General features: G+C 39.7%; 1 pseudogene; it reads left to right on the top strand.

Moving 5' to 3' along the window:
- The window catches only part of LOC129526557 (protein FRG1-like), a 28,943-nt pseudogene extending 6,632 nt beyond the window's left edge, over window positions 1–22,311 (top strand).
- Window positions 22,312–26,130: the final 3,819 nt, after the last annotated feature.

Raw genomic sequence — 26,130 nt, 5'->3', positions numbered from 1 at the left:
ATTCCATTGCAGTACTGAGCAAAGGCACTGATCTTTAATGATAAACATATACCAGGATGTGTCTAAAGAATAACTCCCGCCTTCTTGACACATGGCTTTTCTGTGTCTTGGCACTCCATCCCAGTATTTAGCATCCAGAACCTTACTTTGTTTGTCTCTGTTGGGAATCACAGGTTGCATCCAGTCTGACCCAGATTTACTCTGTAAGGCATTGTGGGGACCAGAGTGGAAGGCTCTAAGAGAGGGGGCAAATGCCTTTTCTAAAATGCCCTTCATTCTTATAATTAGAGCATAAAAATTTATGTTACATTTTTCTCTACTACCAATGTAATTTAAAAGCATCTATCAATTCTCTGTATGTGCTACATGTTAGATTTCCGGTCATATGTTTGATTTTCTTTTTAGAATAGTCTTGATTTCACATAATTTCAAATCTAAAGCTCAAACAATTTCAATCTAAAATGTAGGTATTTTCTTAGAGTTAGAGAAGTGAAATGTTATATTTTTTCGTTGCATGCATCCGGCACCTGCGTTGTAGTCTTGAATTTCCATAATGCTCCTGTGAGGTGGATGTGAACTCAGCCTTACAGACAGGAAGACAGCCTCTGACCCTCCTTACATCCTCGTGGTTTTTGTTAGTCAGTTCATGGAAATCACAGTGATTTCAAGGTGTGGTAAGACAGGATGTGTACCCAGGCCCAGCTGACTCCAGAGGCCACTCTCAGTATTTCATAGCACATTGCTTCTCAGGAAACAGGTCATTGGGGAAATGCAGATGGGTTTGTGGCTTATATTTAATTTTATTTATTTATATTTTATTGTATCATGTTTAAATTATTTTTCATCTGGATATCATCACAAAAGTGTTACTGAAGGCAACAATTGCAAATATATGTGCAGTGCTTTGCACTTATACAAAGATACAAAGATACTTACACAAAGATTGCGTTTTTCATGATTTAAAGCAATTTTCAGATGAAATACAAAGTTTTCTGGGTCTTTTTGGTTAGTCAAGTACTTGGAAGCTCTGAACAGTGATTATTTAGGACTCTTTTTGTACCATTTAATTGCAGCCTGTCCTAATCTCTGTCAGCCCTTCACCTTTATGACCTTGCCTTGTCTACCAGAACACAGACCCCTGTTACTAAAGGTAGCATTGTGCTACAGGCCCTAGCAGGGAATGTTTTCAGGTCTGGGACCCCTGTAATCAAAACTGTCACAAAGATGTCATTGGCACAAACACGTTATTTGTCATCACTTTCTAAGCAGCCCTGGAACTGGACTCTGGCCACAGAGATCCCTTAGGAGACATGAGTCCTTACCATTGCCAATTGCCTGTTCTGTGGGCGATCCTAATTGTTGAATGCAGATTAATTAACTTATGACTTGTGATAGTAAACATCTATCCAAACTTAGAAGAATATAAGAAGCTAGTAAAAGAGGTGGGTTCCAATTAATTAAAAACAAGTTGTGTAATGTTAAAAGTTTTAATACTTTGGTAATAGTCTGTGCAATGTAAAATAGCTATTAAGCTTTTAATCTGATCAAATGAACACTTGTCTACTAGGGATAATTTGATCCCAGTGTATTCACTTGGAGGACAAAATTAAATTAATGATTTCTTTATTGCCTAGCAGGATCTGATACGTAAAATATTTCTGAAATAATTTTGTCTGTAGTGTTTCTGACACAAGGGCTGTGGAGAAAGCATGTGATAGCACTTACTCATATAGATTATATATGTGAAGTAAAAACACATAGCCAGAACCTGTCTTTTTCTGAATATAGTTGCTCAGTTAATTTTTTCTTCTGCATAAGAAATCATCTTGAATGTTCTTATGTGATGCGTAAAGTGAGGAAGGTGGAAGATAAACATATAACCCATTGGATTACCTTTTCCAATGTCTAGATTAGATCCTGTGCTGAAAGAGAAACCAAGATAAAAGATGACATTCCAGAAGAAGACAAAGGAAATGTAAAACAATGTGAAATCAATTATGTGTATGTATGCTTTTCCTTTTAGACCTACAGATTTGACAGTGAAGTGCTTCTCAAAGTGCTTTCAAAATAAATTACCTAATTAGCTGGGGATGGTGATGCATGCCTGTAGGCCCAGCTACACGGAAGGCTGAGACAGGAGGATTGAGCCCAGGAGTTCAAGGCTGCAGTGAGCTCTGATCACCACTGCATTCCAGCCTGGGTGACAGAGCAAGACCCTGTCTGAAAAAATGAAAACTGATGGACAAGAAGAGGCAACACAATGTAGCCTCTAGGACAGAGCACTGAGCTAAATGCTTTTCTCTTCTTGAGGGTTCAGTTTTCCTAATCATCCTACCAGCTCCCAAAGGTAGTCACTTGGGTTAGTCAATCTCTCTATTCATTCATAGAATGGGCCTGATGCCAGTCAAAGGCTGTGCTATGGCCAGGACACAGGGGACTCCAGCCAGCATGCCTTAATAGAAGTGGGGCCTTCTGCTACCCAGTCAATGAGTGGTCCTCCTCTTGAGAGGTTATGAAGGTCATCTTTGTTGTTCAAAATCTCCAGCTTATTAAAAAAATACAATTAGACTTTTTTTTTTTTCTCCCCCAAGACAGAGTCTCACTCTGTCCCACAGACTGGAGTGCAGTGCCGTGATCTTGGCTCATCGCATCCTCCGCCTCCCAGGTTCATGTGATTCTCCTGCCTCAGCCTCCCGAGTAGCTGGGACTACAGGCGCGCACCACTGCACTCGACTAATTTTTGTATTTTTAGTAGAGATGGGGTTTCACCTTGTTGGCCAGGCTGTTCTTGAACTCCTGACCTCGAGTGATCCGCCTGCCTTGGCCTCCCAAAGTGCTGGGATTGCTGGCATGAGCCACTGTGCCTGGCCTACAATTAAACCTTTTTAATAAGTGAAAAAGAAATTAACAGTATTTACAAATTTAATAGTAAATATGTATACTCAGAGTTTGAGGTATTTTTCAATGAAGACATTTTCTTTGCAGAAAGAAATTTCAGAGCTTCCAAGACCACAAACTTAAAATAAGTAAAGAAGAGAGTAAAATTCTTTAAAAAGGCCCAGAAAGATGGATTTTTGCATGAGATGCTTCTGGACAGGTAGCTATTTATTTACTTATTTTCACTATTTTCAGTAGCCAATAGAAATGGCATGTAGAAAAACTATATTCTCTTAAATTACTGTAGTTTTCACATTTTTGTCTTTATTTCTAATTTATGAGTGTGGCAATATTACCTAGAGAGGACATCATGAGTTTGGGAAAAGACTGTCAAGAAAGAATATCTAAAAATTATAACCGATTCTAAGTATATATTTTAAGAAATTCAGGTTTGACTGTATCTACTTCATAAATTTATCATTATCTTTTTTTAACTATTAGAACCAGAGTTAGAAAGAAGCAGTGTGACTAATATAAAAATTATGTGGATTCTGTTAGAGTAGTTCAAGTTCCTTAAAATAAGCATAGATCAACTAAAAAACTAAGTATAAAATCTAAACAAGTGAAATTGAAGCAGTTTTATTGTAGGATTTGGAAGAGTGCAGGATGTTTATCATAGCACATTATTAATATTTATTACTCTTCCTATGTAGATAAGTGATGTCCTAGATTTACAACATAGAAAAACAGGTAAAGACGTTTAGCTCTGAGTGTACAAGTATAAATCAATTAAGTGCCAGATTTTGATAATCACCAGCCGCTCATTCAAGTCCTATGTTGCAAAGTTACTCTTACACTTTTTTTACATTACTTGATAAAGGCAATGTTTAATTACATATTTTCTATTAACTAGCTGGTAGAGTTCATACCTAAAGTCAGTAAATAATGTTAAGAATTTTTTCCAGCTGAGCAAATGAGTATGTATCTAGTTGTAAGAAATCAAGAAGAGGATATAAAATATAATCAGGATGTGGACTCTAAAACGGAATAACCTCTATGTCCTATAACTTTTATCACTCGTAATAATACAGCATTCTCACCCTATTAAATGGAAATTTAAAGCACCTTTAAATTCCAGAAAAATTAAAATTGCTATTTGGATTGAAATATCCCTTAGGCGACATTTATTGAATATTAGGAAATAACTTTTATAAGATTAGAATCCATTTTTTATAGAAACCAAATTTGAAAGTATACATATTTTAATATAAGTATTGTGGTAATACAGTAACCAAAATTGAACACACAGTTTTAAAGCTTTTTATATTTAGTAGCAGTTGAATATATATGGCATGTTTTACATAGATTAATTTTACTATTTTTCTTTGTTTAAAAAAGAGAACCAAATTGAAAGCCGACAGATACTGCAAATGACTGGGATTTTTGTTTCCGCCTTATCTTTTTGTGTTTTTTTCTGAATAAAATATTCAGAGGAAATGCTTTTACAGAGTTCTTGAGTTTTTGTGAAATTATTATTTAGATAGTACCTAGTTTAACCAGGATTCTTCATGGATGTACTTTTTAGCTAACTACAGTTTTTCACGTGGAAATGAAACTTACAGTACACACTTAACATACCACAGAATATTTTTCTGGATTTCCTGTCCTGAAGCATGAAGTGTAGTAGAAACCAATTCTTCCTGTGCTACTTGTGGAATCTTTCTTACTGGATCATAATCTTACTTACTTTATACAATAGATGCTTAATCAGTGCCTTTAATAGGAAATTAGAAACTCCCAATCCAATCAACAAGGCTTTGATTCTACCTCCTAAGTAGTATCCAGATCGCAGACAATCCAAATATCAGAACTAGGGGGCCAGGCAGAGAGGACAAATCATCTATTAGGGAGTGGGACAGAAAGTAGAAACATTACAAAGGAGCAAGTAGTCTCAGAACAGAGGGGAGAGTAGTACTGGGAAAACTCCCTACTGAGGACAGGTTTGCCACAGTGGATATGTATGTGATGCTTTTGTCCTTGTGGGCTGGAATGGAAGCTGATAAAGAAGTTCAGACGCTACGTGTTGCTTAGGTCTGCTTTGTTGAAGCCTGTGTCTTTCAGAGTTCCTAAACACAATATTCCCTTGGCATCTAATCCCAGTGAGTGCTCCAAATCCAGGCTGTGTATCAGATGCCACGGGAAATTCTGCCTCAGGACTGAGGTTGGTTCAAGCATCTGGATGATGTCAAAAGTCCACGTTGTGTGCTGGCGTAACTTGAAAGACCCTATCTAGTTCTAGCCTTTAAATTCCTTCTGTCACCAAATCTGGAGTTACATGGCATCTGTACAAGCTAAGTAGCCGAGGCATGGGATCAGCCCTATAAAGGAGCTTTTGGAGCTTTTTTTGTAGGTCTAGCTTCAACTTGGCACTCCAGTTGCAATAGCTGGACTTTCTCTCATCGTGTGTGCTGATCCTTGGATTGGGAACAAAGTAACCACTCTGATCCCTCAAAGCAGTGGTTCCAGTTTCCAACTGGTGACTATTTTGCCTCCCAGGGAACATTTTTGGTTTTCCCAACTGGAATACAGTGTTAGAGAGTAGAGGCTAGGGATGCTGCGAAGCACGTTGCAGAATCCTCTTCCGCCCAGAATGCTAACAGTGCCAAGGTTATGGAGCCTTCCTACACAAGGGCTTGGCCTATTTCTTGCTTTTGCCAGCTCCCTAACCCTTAAACACAACAGTTCAAATCTATATGCATAAGCATCTCCTAGGGAACTGCACGTTTCCAATATTGACTACTGAGACCCATCCGTGGAGATGCAGGCTTAGGAGGTCTAGGATTGGGCTCAAAATTTGCATTTTAACAAGTACTCTAGGTCATTCCGAAGCAAATGATACAAACCACAGAATGAGGAACACGCCTTCAGGAGACTGAATCTTGCTTCCCAACACTAGCTTGGTATCTGAGACCATCTGCCTGCTGACTGGCTTTCCTGGCACAAACATTCTGCATGTAGGCACAGTGTGTTCCTGGACTCCATGTCAACCCGTTCACCCTCATGTTCCCTTGGTTCCTCTCCCCAGTCCAGCGAGCAGAACTGATTACAGATCTTGACAACAGAAGATACAGATTTAAAATAACTTGCCTGTTCCCGTGGACTTTATCCACTAGTGGAGGAGGACAAGTGGACAAGGGGAGAGGGTAGGTGGGGGCTCCTTCCCTATTCCTCCCATTCCACTTTATACAAACCCCAGCTAGACCACTGGGAGAGCATCGGAGGTTAAGAATGACTGCATCTAAATATTGTCATCTGGTCCACTCTTCTTCCATCTTGTACACAAGAATATCATGAGTTTTGCTTAAAGCACTACTGAAACCAAGATAAACTCTGGCTTAGCATGCCCCTGACGGATCAGTCTAGTAATCTTATCAAAACCAAGACTACCTAAAAGCACTAACCAAAGGAAAGCTCCCTCACCTCAACCTATGACTGCTCACATTTTTCAGATTGAATCATTTCAATTGTATTTTAAGGTTCATTGACTCTTTACCACCTCCAAGCTGCTCCTGAACACAACTGATTGTTATTTTTTTAATTTTGAAAACTTTCTCACTTCTAGAATTTCCACTTGAGCCTTTGTTATTATTGTAGTTTCTTCTCTGCTGTGATTTCCTATCCATTTATTTTATGGGTTTTTGGGGTTTTGATTTTAGTAAAAATTACAATAACTACTTTAAAAATCCACACTAATTCCAACATCTGGGTCATCTCGAGGTCAGTCTCTATTGATTGCCTTTTTCTTTGAATATGTTTCTTTATATGTTTGATATAATGGGATTGAATTCTGAATATTGTAAAACTAGATTTTGTTTTGTTCCTCTGAAAATGTTGATAATTTTATGTTGTATTTGTTGTATTTTGTTTGATTGTTTTTTTCTATTTTATACTTTACAATATATTTTCCTCCAATGGTTTTAACATTTCTATTCCTCAAAATATTCATGTTTATGTTAAAAATTATACAAAGTAACTTGGTGCAGTGGCTCCCATCTGTAATCCCAGAACTTTTAGAGGCCAAGGCAGGAGGGTCTCTCGAGCCCAGGAGTTGGAAACCAGCCTAGACAATAGGACAAGACCCTGTCTCCACAAAAAATTATTAGGGTGGTGCAAAAAGTAATTGCAGGTTTTGCCATTACTTTCAATGGCAAAACCCACAATTACTCTTGCACCAACCTGATAAAAAAATAAGCTGGGTATGGTGGTGGCGTGTGCCTGTGGTCTCAGCTATTTGGGAAGTGAAGGCAGAGGTGGGAGGATTGCTTGAGCCCAGGAGTTCCAGGCCAGCCTGAGACCCTGTCTCTATGAGGAAAAAAAAAAAAAAACAGCTGGGCCCACGTACCTGTGGTACTAGCAAGTTGGGAGGCAAAGGCAGAGGCGCCAGAATCACTTGAGCCCAGAAGCTCAAGGCTGCAGGGCACTGTGATTGTGCCACTGCACTCCAGCCTGAGTGATGGAGCATGACCCTGACTCCAAATAATAATAATAATTACAAAAAGGAAAGACCTAGAACACCAGGTTAGGGTTAAGTATTCTAAAATTCAGCTGACTTACTCTGTTCGCTATAAAGCAGGTTGCCACAGAAAATATAGCATGTCCAGTTAATTTGAAATTTCAGATAAACAAATGCTTTTTTCAGTGTAAGTATATCCCATGCAGTATTTGGGACCTGCGTATACTAAAATATTATTCCTTGTTTATCTGAAATTGAAATTTAACTGGGTATTACATAATTATAGCAGCCTGACCATAAAAGATATGAGCTGAGCAAAATTCTACTTTAAACTTCAAGGTTTATAATAAATGCATTATTAATCAAGAACTATTATTTACTGAGACCTGTGTAGATCCCCGTATTTATCTTTTTAATGTGGAACTAGGAAAGCTACATAAAGAACATTTATAGAAATAAATGACTGTTCTATAGCTGAAAGGAAAACTCTAGCTTTTATTTTTCTCCCCAAACTTAAGGTTTATTCTACATTTGTATAAACAATAAAATTACAGCTCAAATTTGGAAGCACAGATCATAATATAAAAATAAAGCAAAGATCCCAGAAACATTTAACAGGCAACAAATCTTTCACATCATCTTACTATATCAACTAAACATATAATAACTTAGAATGATCCGTTAATTATAAATAAAGAATAAATTCTTTTACAAAGCATAACTATTAATATTATTGACCGTCATAAGAGCAAATATTTTAAGTAAAACACCATGAATACTTTACAGAAAGGAGCGAGTTGCAGACACAGTCATTCTTGGATTTCTTTCAACACCAGGCTTTCTTCCCTTTTGACCGGAACTGGGAGTTGAATATTTCCTCTCTTTGCCCTCTGACCCTCTAGTCTCTGAAGCATCTTTTGTACTAGAGGTATGTGCAGAGACTTCCTGGAAATTTGGATTTGTAAATTGTGCTGTTGTATCTTCTAGGCACTGCAGTGATCCAGATATAGAGCTGTTGCTCTTGCTTGTATAAGTGTAACATTTTGATTCAAAAAAGGAAGTAAAAGGAAGAGAGTTGATTACATTTGGCTACTGACATTAATAATAATAAATAATAATTGTACTTGTAATATAAACATCTGAAAGTTTTAGTTCTAAGAATGGGTGTCCACATAAGAAAATTATGTAAAAATAATTAATGTCTATTATAATTACTTTTCTTTAACCAAAGAAAAAGTATAATTTAAAGATGGCTGTTTAAGGATCAAATTGCAGCCATTGGTAAAAGTAGATATTAGTCATATTTATTAACTGACACACAGTGATACTGAAGGCACTTATTTCTCAAGAAACATCATTTTTTCCCAACAAGAACATACTACATCCTAGACATGAAATGAAAATAAGCTTTAATTTTCACCACAGGAGGGCGACAATCAGAGAACTGAGGTGGTACAGATCCATTAGAGGACCATCTCCATGAGTCCCTCAGTCTCTACTGTAAGACAGAGCAAGAATTTTTTAAGAATCTCGGTGAAGGCTCGTTTTCAAAAAAATACAAAGATTAAAGCCTTTGAAACGTAAATTATTTTTTCCAGTTATTACATTGAGGACAAAGTTATAGTTGCAAAGTTAAGATTTTTATAACTATCCCTAAAACTGATTCTCAGTGACTCCCTTGATCTACATATGTTAAGGAAAAAGGCAAGATAAAGATGTGTTAAATATTTTCCAGTTTTTAATAATCAGCTTTAATATAAGGTATACCCAAATAATGGTTAATTAAATGACAATGAAAGAATGTTATAGCAGATGCTCACTTATCAACATGCCTTGAAATTAAAGGTTTATAAGGTGCATAAGGGCAAAGTTTTTGATGTTGCCATTACATTCACAAAAGTATCTGAGGCGTGTACAGCATGAAGTTCACTAAGTGCTTGCAACATAACCAGCACTAAATTTTGTTGAATAAATAAATGATTACTTTTGTATAGCATCTGTTCAAAATCTCTGATGTAAAAATGAAAATAATCTGAAAATATGCAAAACTGAAATTTCCCACATACGGCTGCCAATTCGGACAAACAATAAGATGAATTTCAAAATGAGAACATGACAATAAAATCAAGTTTCAAAATGGCTTGCCTTTTTTAGCAATACCCATGTTCAAAAAAAGGAATAAGACATCAATTGTTTTGAGAACCAAAATTTCACTGCTGCTTTTCTCACACCCTGTTGTTAACCTAAGCCCCCATGCTCTTACTGTCAATAACAGATTTTTATCATAAAATACAAGAAACCGGCCGGGTGACTGTCAATAACAGATTTTCATCATCAAATACAAGAAACAGGCTGGGCACGGTGGCTCACACCTGTAATCCCAGCACTTTGGGAGGCTGAGGCGGGTAGATCACTTGAGGCCAGGAGTTTGAGACAAGCCTGGCCAACATGGTGAAACCTCATCTCTACTAAAAATACAAAAATTAGCTGGGTGTGGTGGCAGGCACCTGTAATCCCAGCCAATCAGGAGGCTGAGGCAGGAGAATCGCTTGAACCTGGGAAGTGGAGGTTGCAGTGAGCTGAGATTGAGCCACTGTACTCCAGCCTGGGCAACAGAGCAAGACTCTGCCTTAAACAAATAAATACACAACATAACAGAATCACTGGGACACATTCAAAGCAGTGTGTGAGGGAAATTTATAGCACTGAATGCCCACAAGAGAAAGCAAGAAAGATCCAAAACTGACACCTTAACATCACAATTAAAAGAACTAGAAAAGCAAGAGCAAACACATTCAAAAGCTAGCATAAGGCAAGAAATAACTAAAATCAGGGAAGAACTGAAGGAAATAGAGACATAAAAAACCCTTCAAAAAATTAAGTAATCCAGGAGCTGGTTTTTTGAAAAGATCAACAAAATTGATAGACCACTAGCAAGACTAATAAAGAAGAAAAGAGAGAAGAATCAAATAGGCGCAATAAAAAATGATAAAGGGGATATCATCACCGATCCCACAGAAATACAAACTACCATCAGAGAATACTAAAAACACCTCAATGCAAATAAACTAGAAAATCTAGAAGAAATGGATAAATTCCTTGACACATACATCCTCCCAAGACTAAACCAAAAAGAAGTTGAATCTCTGAACAGGCCAATAACAGGCTCTGAAATTGTGACAATAATCAATAGCTTACCATCCAAAAAAAGTCCAGGACCAGATGGATTCACAGCTGAATTCTACCAGAGGTACAAGGAGGAGCTAGTACCATTCCTTCTGAAACTATTCCAATCAATAGAAAAAGAGGGAATCCTCCCTAACTCATTTTATGAGGCCAGCATCATCCTGATACCAAAGCCTGGCAGAGATACAACCAAAACAGAGAATTTTAGACCAATATCCTTGATGAATATTGATGCAAAAATCCTCAATAAAATACTGGCAAACCGAATCCAGCAGAACATCAAAAAGCTTATCCACCATGATCAAGTGGGCTTCATTCCTGAGACGCAAGGCTGGTTCAACATATGCAAATCAATAAATGTAATCCAGCATATAAACAGAACCAAAGACAAAAACCACATGATTATCTCAATAGATGCAGAAAAGGCCTTTGGCAAAATTCAACAAAACTTCATGCTAAAAACTCTCAATAAATTAGGTATTGATGAGACATATCTCATAATAATAAGAGCTATCTATGACAAACCCACAGCCAATATCATACTGAATGGACAAAAACTGGAAGCATTCCCGTTGAAAACTGACACAAGACTGGGATGCCCTCTCTCACAACTCCTATTCAACATAGTGTTGGAAGTTCTGGCCAGGACAATCAGGCAGGAGAAGGAAATAAATGGTATTCAATTAGGAAAAGAGGAAGTCAAATTGTCCCTGTTTGCTTACGACATGATTGTATATGTAGGAAACCCCACAGTCTCAGCCCAAAATCTCCTTAAGTTGATAAGCAACTTCAGCAAAGTCTCAGGATACAAAATCAATGTACAAAAATCACAAGCATTCTTATACACCAATAACAGACAAACAGAGAGCCAAATCATGAGGGAACTCCCATTCAAAATTGCTTCAAAGAATAAAATACCTAGGAATCCAACTTATAAGGGAAGCGAAGGACCTCTTCAAGGAGAACTACAAACCATTGCTTAATGAAATAAAAGAGGATACAAACAAACGGAAGAACATTCCATGTTCATGGGTAGGCAGAATCAATACCGTGAAAATGGCATACTGCCCAAGGTAATTTATAGATTCAATGCCATCCCCATCAAGATACCAATGACTTTCTTCACAGAAATGGAAAAAACTACTTTAAAGTTCATATGGAACCAAAAAAGAGGCCGCATTGCCAAGTCAATTATAAGCCAAAAGAACAAAGCTGGAGGCATCACGCTACCTGACTTCAAACTATGCTACAAGGCTACAGTAACCGAAGCAGCATGGTACTGGTACCCAAACAGAGATATAGATCAATGGAACAGAACAGAGCCCTCAGAAAAAATGCTACATATCTACAACCATCTGATCTTTGACAAACCTGACAAAAACAGGAAATGGGGAAAGGATTCCCTATTTAATAAATGGTGCTGGGAAAACTGGCTAGCCGTATGTAGAAAGCTGAAACTGGATCCCTTCCTTACACCTTATACAAAAATTAATTCAAGATGGATTAAAGACTTACATGTTAGACCTAAAACCATAAAAACCCTAGAAGAAAACCTAGGCAATACCATTCAGGACATACGCATGGACAAGTACTTCATGTCCAAAACACCAAAAGCAATGGCAACAAGAGACAAAATTGACAAATGGGATCTAATTACACTAAAGAGCTTCTGCACAGCAAAAGAAACTACCATCAGAGTGAACAGGCTACCTGCAGAATGGGAGAAAATTTTCGCAACCTACTCATCTGACAAAGGGCTAATATCCAGAATCTAAAATGAACTCAAACAAATTGACAAGAAAAAAACAACCCCATCAAAAAGTGGGCAAAGGATATGAACAGACACTTCGAAAGAAGACATTTATGCAGCCAAAAAACACATGAAAAAATGCTCACCATCACTGGCCATCAGAGAAATGCAAATCAAAACCACAATGAGATATCGTCTCACACCCGGTTAAAATGGCAATCATTAAAAAGTCAGGAAACAACAGGTGCTGGACAGGATGTGGAGAAATAGGAAAACTTTTACACTGTTGGTGGGACTGTAAACGTGTTCAACCATTGTGGAAGTCAGTGTGGCGATTCGTCAGGGATTTAGAACTAGAAATACCATTTGACCCAGCCATCCCATTACTGGGTATATACCCAAAGGACTATAAATCATGCTGCTATAAAGACACATGCACACGTATGTTTATTGCGGCACTATTCACAGTAGCAAAGACTTGGAAGCAATGCAAATGTCCAACAATGATAGACTGGATTAAGAAAATGTGGCACATATACACCATGGAATTCTATGCAGGAGAAAAAAATGAAGAGTTCATGTCCTTTGTAGGGACGTGGATGAAACTGGAAACCATCATTCTCAGCAAACTATCACAAGGACAAAAAACCAAACACCGCATGTTCTCACTCATAGGTGGGATTTGAACAATGAGAACACATGGACACAGAAAGGGGAACATCACACACTGGGGACTGTTTTATGGTGGGGGGAGTGGGGAGGTATTGCATTAGGCGATATACCTAATGCTAAATGACGAGTTAATGGGTGCAGGACACCAGCATGGCACAAGTATACATATGTAACAAACCTGCACATTGTGCACATGTACCCTAAACCTTAAAGTATAATAATAAAAAAAAAGTCAAGAAACAACAGATGCTGGAAAGGCTGTGGAGAAATAAACACTTTTACACTGTTGGTAGGAATGTTAATTAGTTCAATCATTGTGGAAGACAGTTTGGCAATTCTGCAAGGATCTAGAACCAGAAATACCATTTGACCCAGAAATACCATTACTGGGTACATATCCAAAGGACTATAAATCATTCTATTATAAAGATGCATGCACGCGTATGTTTGTAGCAGCACTATTCCCATTAACAAAAACATGGAATCAATCCAAATGCCCATCAGTGATAGACTGGATAAAGAAAATGTGGTACATACACGCCATGGAGTACTATGCAGCCATAAAAAGAAATGAGATCATGTCTTTTGCAGGGACATGAATGAATCTGGAAACCATCATCTTCAGCAAACTAATACAGGAACAGAAAACCAAACCCCACATGTTCTCACTCATAAGTGGGAGCTGAATAATGAGAACACCTGGACACAGGGAGGGGAACAACACACACTGGGGCCTGTCATTGGGGACGGGGAGGAAGAGCATCAGGAAGAGCTAACACATGTGGGGCTTAATACCTAGGCACCTAGGCTATGGGTTGATAGGTACAGCAAATCATCATAGTGCACGTTTACCTACGTAACAAACCTGCATGTCCTGCACATTTATCCTGGAACTTAAAATAAAATTTTAAAAAATAAAATAAAAAGAAAACAAGAGTACTGAAAATTGGCTCACAGTTCCACAGCCTGTACAGCAAGCATGATGCTGACATCTGCTCAGCTTCTGGGGAGGCCTCAGGACACTTAACAATCATGGTGGAAGGGAAAGCAAGAGCAGGAGGAAGAGAGAGAGGGGGAAGGTCCTACACACTTTAAACAACAAGATCTCATGAGAACTCTATCACAAGAGCAGCGCTAGGGGGATTATGCTTAACCATTAGAAACTGCTCCCATGGACCAGCCACCTCGCAGCAGGCCCCAACTCTGACAGTGGGAACCACTGGAGGCTGCTCCTGTGGACCAGCCACCTTCCAGCAGGCCCCGTCTCCAACACTGGGAACCACTGGAAACTGCTCCCATGGACCAGCAACCTCCCAGCAGGCCCCATCTCTGACACTGGGGATTACATTTCTATAGAAGTTTCCAATAATTTTGGAACACATATTAATAACATTTATAAAAATATAGTCCAAAGTAGCCCAAACATCATTCACTCTTCTATTTGAAAGTTTTCCCTCTATTCTAATGTCACAATCTCCAGCGTTATTAATCAGAATCCTGCATTTAAGGGCATCTGTTAAATTTTATAGCTGATTATAAAACCATCATTTAAAGAGGACCAAAATGAGACAATTGTCTGTGGATGACAAAAACATTAAGGGCAGCCACAGTTAAAGACATGAACAACAGCCTTTAAAGTAGAATTTGCTGTAGAGCCTATTATGAGGGAGATATTTCTAGTTATTACCTCTTTTATTCTAAACCATGGAAAAAGGACCTATCAAATAAAGTCCTTCTAGAAGAGTGAAGGGTTCCTGGCAATATTCTCTTTAATCCATGATGTGGGATAAGGGGAGTTTTTACTGATTATGAGGCAATGTATATACCACTAAAGTTTCAACACCCCAAAAGGAAAAAAAAAGGGGGAGGGAAGTCCTGGAAGAACCAGATGGAGCCGTAGCAGAAGATGATTTCAATCCACTGACCCCTGAATTGTGGGCTGGTTGTGCTGCATCGCTCTGTGACTTATAATTCTGCCACAAAAAAGATCTAATTCCCAGGGTTATAGGAAAAGACACCTGTGGTACCCCTGAGGCAGAGAGAAGGGAGAAATCCAAACCTGACTTAAGTCTAGGGTTCTTAAACCACACAATCTGCTCACAAGGAGGGCCTTAACTCTGAAGATACTGATTTGGGTCTGTTTCAAAGAAAGAAATTATAAATATGAGTGGGGAAGAGAACAACCTTCGCCATATCCAGTGGCAAAAAAATGAGACAGAGGGAAGAAAGGAAGGAGGGAAGGAAGGAGAGAGGGAAGAAAGGAGGGAAGGAAGGAGAGAGGGAAGAAAAGAGGGAAGGAAGGAGAGAGGGAAGGAAGGAAGTAGGGAGGGAGGGAGGGATGGGAGGGATGGAAGGAAGGAAGGAGAGAGGGAAGGAAGGAATGAAGGAAGGAGAGAAGGAGGGCAGGAAGGAAGGAGAGAGGGAAGGAAGGAGGGAGGGAAGGAAGGAAGGAGAGAGGGAAGGAAGGAGGGAAGGAAGAAAAGGAAAGAGGGAAGGAAGGAGGGAAGGAAGGAAGGAAAGAGGGAAGGAAGGAAGGAAAGATGGAAGGAAGAAGGGAAGGAAGGAAGGGAAGGAACTTGGATATGCACAAAAACAAAATTTAAATTAAAACGGAATTCTATCATCTGACCTAATTGGAAATCTACTATTTTCTAAAATAACTTATACAGTCCAAAGGTAAAAGGGTGCTGATTGGTATTTGTAACTCTCCAGCATATATTCGAATCAATTTTAACATCTGCTGAAATCTACCAATTGGCATACCTTCACAAACTTAATCAATACTGGAGCTCAAACTTTGTTATACCTGAGATTTCACTAAATTTAAACATTGCATCCCCTAATCCTAGCAGAGTAACTGCATATAGAATAGAGGACACATAGTTATGCCTCACATTTGTTACCTTGACTAAATTTCCCGTAGTCATAGAAGCCTTTGTCCATAGGGTACCTGGATGCTCTGACCCAATGAGTAACAAATTGATATTAAATCATTTGAACTTACACATTGACTTCACCAAATGTAACCTTACAGAACTCTCTCTCCTGTTTTTTTTTAAATTTGATTTATTTTTAATTTTTCATTTTTTTTAGAGATGGGGTCTTGCTCCATTACCCAGGCTGAATGAAGTGCGGTGGCACAATCATAGCTCACTGCTGCCTTGAACTCCTGGGCTCAAGCAATCCTCCCATTTTAGCCTTCCAAGTAGCTGGGATTACAGGCATGTACCTTCACAGCCAATTAAAAAAATTAAAGAAGTGGAGTCTTGCTATGTTGCCTAGGCTGTTCTCTAACTTCTGGCCTCAAGCAATCCTCCTGCCTCGGCCTCCCAAAGTGCTGGGATTACAGGTGTGAGCCATCGTGCCTAGCCTCCCCATCTTGATAAATTATCAAATATGATCCAACATAAATTACAACATGACTTCAAATAAATAAAACTTATAAGACCTAACTAATTAATGAAGGGGTGATAATCCTCATTGCTTCAACGTTTAGCAGTAGAATTTGGCCTGTTCTTAAACCTGCAAATAATAAATGGTGTTTCACAGTGGATTACTGTAATGTGACTGCAGTGCTCCCATCCATTCAGGCCTTCGTACCCAATGCCTAATATTGTGGTTAATTTTTTTTTATTTCAATAGGTTTTTGGGGAATATGATGGTTTTCTTTTTATTTCAATAGGTTTTGGGGAAACAGGTGGTTTTTGGTTACAGGACTAAGTTGTTTAGTGGCGATTTCTGAGATTTGTGGTGCACCCATCACCCAAGCTGTGTACACTGTACCCATTGTGTAGTGTTTCATCCCTCACTGCACCCACCCCACCACTGCCAGCCTTTCCCTGAGTCCCCGAAGACCATTGTATCATTCTTATGCCTTTGCATCCTCATGGCTTAGCTCTCACTTATGAATGAGAACATACAATGTTTGGTTTTCCATTCCTAAGTTGCTTCACTTAGAATAATGGTGTCCAGTTTCATCCAGGTTGCTGTGAATGCATTATTTCATTCCATCTTACGGCTGAGTAGTATTCCATGTGGTAAATATTTATACCACATTTTCTTTATCCACTTACTGATTGATGGGCATTTAGGCTGGTTTCAAATTATTCTAACTGCATATTGTGCTGCTATAAACATGCGTGTGGAAGTATCTTTTTCATATAATGACTTATTTTCCTCTGAGTAGATACCCAGGAGTGGAATTACTGGATCAAATGATAGATCTGCTTTTACTTCTTTGGAAATCTCCTCACTGTTTTCCATAGCTGTTGTACTAGTTCACATTCCCTCCAAAAAGTGTAAAAGTGTTCCCTTTTTAACACATCCATGCCAACATCTATTAGTTTTTGATTTTTTGATTACGACCATTCTTGCAGGAGTGACGGGGTATCATATTGTATTGTGGTTTTGATTCGCATTTCCCTGATAATTAGTTATGCTGAGCATTTTTTCATGTTTTTTGGCCAGTTGCTTATCTTCTTTTGAGAATTGTCTGTTCATGTCCATAGCCCACTTTTTGATGGGATGTTTTTCTTCCTGGTTTGTTTGAGTTCCTTGCAGATTCTGGGTGTTAGTCCTTTAATCAGAAGTACAGATTGTGAAGATTTTCTCCCACTCTGTAGGTTATCTGTTTACTCTGCTATTTCTCTTACTGTGCAGAAGACTTTTAGTTTAATTAAGTCTCATCTATTTATCTTTGTTTTAGTTGCATTTGCTTTTTGGGTTATTGGTCATGAAGTCTTTGCCTAAGCCAGTGTCTAGAAGGTTTTTTCCAATGTCATCTTCTAGAATTTTTATGGTTTCAGGTATTAGATTTAAGTCCTTGATCCATCTTGAGTTGATTTTCGAATAGGGTGAGAAATGAACATCCACTTTCATTCTTCTATGTGTGGCTTGCCATTTATCTCAGCACCATTTGTTGAATAGGGTATTCTTTCTCTGCTTTATGTTTTTGTTTGTTTTGTTGAAGATTAGATGATTGTTAGTATTTGGCTTTATTTCTGGGTTCTCTATTATGTTCCATTGATCTTTATGGCTATTTTTATACCAGTACCAAGCTGTTTTGGTGACTATGGCTTTCTAGTATAGTTTGAAGTCAGCTTCTAGATTTGTTATTTTTGCTTAGTCTTGCTTTTGCTATACAGACTCTTTTTTGGTTCTAGGCTTTTACTACCTTAAGGTATTTCCCTTCTATGTCTTTTTTAGTTCCGTGTGAATTTTTATAGTTCTGTGAAGACTGATGTTGGTACTTTAATGGGGATTGCAATGAGTTTGTAGATTGCTTTTGGCAGTATGGTATTTTCACAATATTGATTTTACCCATCCGTGAGCATGGGATATGTTTCCATTTCTTTGTATCTATGATTTCTATCAGCAGTGTTTTGTAGTTTTCCTTGTAGAGGTCTTTTGTCTCTTTGGTTAAGTATTCCGGATATAATTAAGATTTTGTCTGCAAAGATTGCATGCAATTGACAATTATAGGAATATACTATTATAATTATAGGAATTATAATATTCCTAAGGTTTTTATTGCAACTATTGTAAAAGGGGGTGAGTTTTTTATTTAATTCTCAGCTTGTTCACTATTACTGTATAGCAGAGCCACTGACTTGTGTACATTAATTTTTTATCCTGAAACTTTGCTGAATTCATTTACCAGTTCTAGTAGCTTTTGGGATGAGTCTTTAGGGTTTTCTAGGTATACGATCATGTCATCAGCAAAGAGTGACAGTTCGACTTCCTCTTTACCGATTTGGATGCCCTTTATTTCTCTTATCTGATTGCTCTGGTGAGGACTTCTAGTACTATGTTGAATAGAAGTGGTGAAAGTTGACATCATTGTCTTGTTCCAGTTCTCAGGGGGAATGCTTTCAACTTTTCCCCATTCCATATAATGTTGGCTGTGTGTTTGTCATATATGGCTTTTATTACCTTAAGGTATGTCCCTTTGATGTTGATTTTGCTAAGGGTTTTAATCATAAAGGGATTCTGGATTTTGTCAAATGCTTTTTCTATGTCAATTTTGCTGAGGGTTTTAGGCATAAAGGGATGATGGATTTTGTCAAATCCTTTTTCTGCATGTATTGAGAGGATCATGTGATTTTTGTTTTTAATTCTGTTTATATGGTGTATCACATTTATTGACTTGCAGATGTTTAACCATCCTGCATCCCTGGTTTCTCTTCAGATCGTATACCTCTTTCACCTTATGATGGTTAATTTTATTTGCCAAGTTGGGTTGCCTAGATATTTGGTTAAACACTCTGGACGTGTCTGTGAGGGTGTTCCTTGATGAGATGAACATTTGAATATGTAGACTTAGTAAAGTAGTTGCCCTCCCCAGTGTGAGTGGGCCTCATCCAATCCATTAAAACCCAAATAAAACACAAGGGTGGAGGAAGAGAGAATTCACTCTCTTTGATGATTTCAGAGCTGAGACGTAGATCTTCTCTCGCCTTTGAAGTCAGACGTGGACTGTAACTTATGCCATCAGCTTTCCTGGTTCTCAGGACTTTAGGCTTGGACTGGAACTCCAACATTGGCAGTCCTGGGTCTCCAGCTTGCTGACTGGAGGTCCTGGGACTTCTTAGCCTCCATAACCACATGAGCCAATTCCTTATAATAAACCTGTATATATTCATGCAACTGATAAATATTTTGTTGTTACAGATTTGGCTACCATGTTCTTCTGGTGCCTATTTTAACAGAGTCTCAGTCATAGCCTGCCTTCATCTCTGAAGGGACCAGGCGACCCACGGAGTGCCTCAGCAGCCTTGTCATTGCATGCAATCTTCACAGACAAGATCTCACTGCAACCACCTTTCTACAGGAGCACAGGTGTGACATTATACTGATGACATTCTCAGAGAAAATTCATTTTACACACTAAGGACACACAGATATAAGGAGGCTTACACAAAGGGAATGGACCTTTCCCAACACAGTAGTGCAAGGCCCTGCCACTTTGCTTCAATTCCTGAAATTTCCTTGGTAAATATGGGGCTGCCCTATTCCTGAGACTTTCAAAAAATAGTTATTCATCCTCTCAGCATCCACAATGTTAATACAATCCTAATATTCTTTAATTTGTGTTTTTTTTTTTGGAGGCACAGTCTTGCTCTGTCACCCAGGCTGGCATGAAGTGGCATGGTTTCAACTCACTGCCGCCTCGACCTCCTGAGCTCAAGCAGTTCTCCCATCTCAGCCTTTCAAGTAGCTAGGACTTCAGGTGTGTGCCATGACACTCAGCGAATTTTGTTTATATTTTTGTAGAGAAAAGGTCTCGCTATGTTACCCAGGCTGGTCTCAAACTCCTGGGGTGAAGTGATCCTCTTGCCTCTGCCTCCCAAAGTTCTGGGATTACAGGTGTGAGCCACTGTGCCCAGCCCTTTAATTCTTTACTTGGGGTTCAGGTGACAATATATTTCTTATTTACAAATGTTACTTAATCTCACTGATGCTGTCATTGGCAAACTGACCCACCTTGAATGAAGCCTCCTCCAAGTCTGGAATCTGTCCGAATTTAAATTAGCAGGTGCTCCTATGAATTCCCTCAGAGAACACACTGTGGATGCTTTAGCAACCTCTTCCTCTGCCTTCTGAAGTATCTGGGTTGCATATGGTGGCCATAAGTAGTCCATGGGCTTCTGATGTAAAAAACAAACCTGCCCCTTTTGACCCTGTTCTGTACAGCATCAGGGCAGTGATTGCTGACCACATGCTGGACCCTCTGGAAACAGAGGGCTCTGCATCCGTGTCCACGAGGCTTCATGCTCATCTGTCCATCAGGCCTTGGGAAGCAGCACCCCACAGCCTTGGCACAGCTGCAGAGACCTCCTTGCGTCAGGATGGAGTCAAACCTGGACCCCCTGCCATTCTCATCTGCAGGAAACACTGGCCTCCTTCATCTTCAGTCTGTGTTGCTGGAAGTCACCGTCTCCAAGGCCCCTTGGGATCGACTGAGTGACCAGCAGTGAAGTTCGTCCACCTTCTGAATTGATGTCATCATCTGACGTGATGGAGCTCAGTGGGATGCTGCTGCCTTCCCTCACTTAGCTAGGATGTCCCTGATAAAGGATGACACCAAAGCCTCAGCACAACTGGCCAAACTTGAGGTGGTCATCTCAGCACTGACGCTGGGCCAACAATTAGCCCCATTTGTACATTTTTACAAATTTTTGGCAATTGCCAAGAATTGTCCACCTTCCCTCCCCATTGAATTAAAGAAACTTCTTGCCTCATGGATACTCAGAATACAGTCAAGGTAACAGATGCCTTTTTTTTTGTAACCAAGGACACAGTACGGATCTCACAGGGACACTCCTTATCCCTTGCAGAGAGTTTCAGACACTACTGATGGTGACCAAGGCAACATTTCATCAGAAAACCCAGTGCTAGGCTTCTGAAAGTGTCCAGTAGGGCTTCCACTGCCCCTATAGGCTGCAGGCAGCTGCTTTAGTTGAGAGATAGACTGAGCTCCTCAAAGAATTCCTATTTAAGTTACAAAGCAGCGAGTGGATGCCCTGCTGGGTTCCACTGTTGCCACAGGCTTTGATTACTCTTAAGTTCATGCTTCTTAAGAAATTGCACTTTTTACACCAATGCTACACAGTTCCCTCAGTTGCCTTTACTGGACATCAAGGAGTTCACATTTTTGACAACCATTCAGTCCTGGACTGTCCAAGGGGTGGAGGTAGCTCCGTACAGGAAGCTGCCTGCTGCGTGTGGATCAGTAATATCAGACTTGCCCAACAACTCACTGGAGACATGAAAACCAATGCATGGGGGATGCATGACGTCACCCAAATATTTATGAACACGCTTGTGCTGCCAGAGACCCCAGATCTCTAAACCAATGCATGGGGAATGCATGACGTCACCCAAATATTTACAAACAGGCTTGTGCTGCCAGAGACCCCAGATCACTTTTCCTGCCTCCTGCTAAATAAATGGGGGCAGTAGATTTGCATCGGTTTCCACATTACATTACTCATAACTGTGGCCTTCCTAATTTCTCATGTCCCTAAGCACTTATTACAATGTCTCAGCAGCTTTCTCTCAGCCTCTCAAAATATTAGTCATCATGAAAATAAATGTCTGATATTAAAGCATCAGGGGTCAATTGTATTGTGACACCTAAAATTTCTTGCAGCACCCCACCATATTCTCAGCCTAATGGCTTTCATGCCCTCACCAGACTGCAAAACTCTGAATTAATCAAGCACATCCATGAAGGGACCAGGGGTTACCCCACCCTCTGATTTCTACCAAGCCTGCCTCCCACACCCTCTGTTCCAGAGTGCAACCCTGGGTAGACCTGCATAAATGCAGTGTCATCCCCCTCGCTGAGCATGTGTGATAAGTAAATTACTGGGAATTTCGTCTGCTCAGTGTTTGTTTTGCCTGCAGCCATTCCCAGAATTCTAGGACAAGACTAGCTTCTTCGCCAGTGGGGTGAACAGGAAGGAACCCAAGTAGGAATTGCCTTTTTAAAAAAATCCCTTCCCACCCTCTTAATTATGTAATGCATGCATTTTTATAGCTTTTTTGCTCATTCCATTACCTGAGGTCAGCCACGGATATTTAACCCATCCTTAGCCTCGGAGGAGGGCAGAGGAGCACTGGTCATATTGATTTCGCTAGCGGTGACATGATTTCCTCCTGTGCCACTCAAACTCTCTCCTTCTTTAACTTGATGCTCAGTAGGTTGTGTTTCTCTCGTCTTTGCAGATTGTTAGGAAGATGAGAATCAGCTTTCATTTTTGATGTTGCCATAGAGAAGACTCCATGGTAATGTTTATTTGCACAATCAACTTTTTCTTTTCCCCCAGAAATTGCAAATTCTTATGTGAGAGACAGCTTTCTGGAGTCTGCAAACATAGAGTATCGTCTCTCTTTTGATGGTAAATTTATTATATCCCCACCATCAATAAAATACTTACATATAATTTTGGCATGTCATATTGATTGCCAACTACACGTAAGAATATTCCTTGATTTTAAATCTAGACTAATTATGAAAATTTGGGTAGTCACAAAAAATTATTGTGCACAAATTTATAGACCTTAGGATTAAATGAGTTACTATTAACTAATATTTATTGTGCAGTCAGTGTATGGCAGAAGCTTACTATGTACTATTTCAGTTTATACTTAAAACAGTATTCTATGCAAAATGCTATAATTTCACCGTGCCTCCAATTTGGACATGATAAAACTGGGTCTCGTAAAGTTTCCTCCCCAGAGTTCTCTGCTTAGTAAGAAATAGAAATAAGTTTAAACCTAAGTTATCTGATTTCAGAGCCCATATAGTTAAATGCTCTAAATGCAGCTTCCCCTGGTGATGGTGACTATGAGAGCCTGTCACATATGATGTAGGACAGTGCTTCCCTGTAACGTGGGCAAGATTCCCGTGATGATGGTGACTATGACAGCCTGTCATATATGATGTATGACAGTGCTTCCCTGTAACATGCACAAGATTCCCGTGATGATGGTGACTATGAGAGCCTGTCATATATGATGTATGACAGTGCTTCCCTGTAACGTGTGCAAGATTCCCGTGATGATGGTGACTATGAGAGCCTGTCAGATACGATGTAGGACAGTGCTTCCCTTTAATATGCACAAGATTCCCGTGATGATGGTGACTATGACAGCCTGTCACATATGATGTAGGACAGTGCTTCCTCTGTAACACACACAAGATTCCCGTGATGATTGTGACTATGAGTGCCTGTCTGATACAATGTAGGACAGTGCTTCCCTGTAACATGCACAAGATTCTCGTGATGATGGTGACTATGAGTGCCTGTCTGATACAATGTAGGACAGTGCTTCCCTGTAACATGCACAAGATTCTCGTGATGATGGTGACTATGAGTGCCTGTCACATATGATGTAGGCCAGTGCTTCCCTGTAACGAGTGGAAGATTCTCACGATGATGGTGACTATGACAGCCTGTCACATATGATGTAGGACAGTGCTTCCCTGTAACATGCACAAGATTCCCGTGATGATGGTGACTATGACAGCCTGTCACATATGATGTAGGACCATGCTTCCTTTTAACATGCACAAGATTCCCATGTTGATGGTGACTATGAGAGCCTGCCACATATGATGTAGGACATAGCTTCCCTGTAATGTGCCCAAGATTCCCGTGATGATGATGACTATGAGAGCCTGTCACATATGATGTAGGACACTGCTTCCTCTGTAACACACACAAGATTCCTGTGAGAATTGTGACTATGAGAGCCTGTCTGATACGATGTAGGACAGTGCTTCCGTGTAACATGCACAAGATTCCCTTGAGGATGGTGACTATGAGAGCCTGTCACATATGATGTAGGACAGTGCTTCCCTGTAACATGCCCAAGATTCCCGTGATGATGGTGACTATGAGAGCCTGTCAGATACTCTGTAGAACAGTGAGTGCTTCCCTGTAACATGCACAAGATTCCCGTGATGATGGTGACTACTTGAGCCTGTCACATATGATGTAGGACAGTGTTTCCCTGTAACATGCACAAGATTCCCGTGATGATGGTGACTATGACAGCCTGTCACATATGATGTAGGACAGTGCTTCCCTGTAACGTGTGCAAGATTCCCGTGATGATGGTGACTATGAGAGCCTGTCAGATACGATGTAGGACAGTGCTTCCCTGTAACATGCACAAGAGTCACCCTGGAATCTTATTAAAATGCAAACTCATAGACCACACTTTGACTAGCTAAGACAAGAGCATTTAAATGGATGTCCAGGTGACAGTGCTAAGATCCTACTCTTCATGTGGGCACTGGCTCACCATATGAACAAAACTTAGGACCTCCAGTTCCTGCTGGAAAAGAAATACAGATACATAGGATGTGACTGTGCATATGGAATGTCTGTTGTGTTCTCGACATTGTACTAGACACTAGAGATAAAAATTCAAATATCCCTTGCCTCTTTCTGAAAGGAGCTTCCTACACAGTGGCTTCTGACTGCAGTGTATATTTTCTCTTCTGTCCTGGGTGGGTGAGCTGTATCTCAATGTTGGTAACTGAACACTGCCCAGTGGGTTTGATGGGGGAGATCACAGCTAGCTGCGCTCCCACATAGCTATGACCACAGCATACCTCGTGATGCCATTTCCCCCTTGTCAGAAGCCTCCCTCCAGTATCATACACGCTCCCCAGGATTATAAATTCTTCCTCCTTCCACTAAATGTTCCTAAATCTTGCAAAGATAAAAACATAAACCACATTCTTGTCATATTAGTTATATATTAATGATGAAAGTTCCTTACTTTTCTTTCTTTTTTTTTGCGACGGAGTCTCGCTCTGTCCCCAGGCTGGAGTGCATTGGTGCGATCTCGGTTCCCTGCAAGCTCTGCCTCCCGGGTTCATGCCATTCTTCCACCTCAGCCTTCCGAGTAGCTGGGACTACAGGCACCCACCACCACCCCTGGATAATTTTTTTGTATTTTTAGTAGAGACGGGGTTTCACCATGTTATCCAGGATGGTCTTGATCTCCTGACCTTGTGATCCGCAAGCCTCGGCCTCCCAAAGTGCTGGGATTACAGGCATGAGCCACCGCACCCAGCCCAAGTTCCTTATTTTTCATGTGTTTAATATTTTCTCCCTATTTATAGAATATATTGATTAAGAATAAATTTTAGCCATGCACATCTTTTACAAACTTCATGATATACTTTGCTATATTTAAATTTCTTATACTCTTATAAAATGTGTGTTCTGATCTCACTTTGGCTTCCATTTCTTCCCTCTGGCTTCTATTAGTTTAGGCTATAAGCAGAGATGGACGAGGTGGCTACTGTAATGGATCAAGGCTATGAGCAGAGATGGATGAGTCATCGGCTGTAATGGATTAAGGCTATGAGCATCTTGTGAAGTAGGATGTTAAATCTGTAAATGTCAGAATGAATCCAAACTTACCAATTCAAAGCTGGATTGTAAAACAGCTCAAAAAAAGACTGAAAACACAGCTCTACACTTTAGGAGGCTGAGGCAGGCAGATTGCTTAAGTTCAAGAGTTGGAGACAAGTCCAAGAAACATGGAAAAACCGCCTCTACAAAAAAAATATTTTTAATTAGGAGGGTATGGTGGTATGAGCCTGTGG

The sequence above is a fragment of the Gorilla gorilla genome, chromosome 15 (assembly GCF_029281585.2).
Source record: "Gorilla gorilla gorilla isolate KB3781 chromosome 15, NHGRI_mGorGor1-v2.1_pri, whole genome shotgun sequence".
NCBI lineage: Eukaryota > Metazoa > Chordata > Mammalia > Primates > Hominidae > Gorilla > Gorilla gorilla.
Note: the sequence above shows the minus strand (reverse complement) of the source record. Positions and strands in the feature narration are given on the sequence as shown.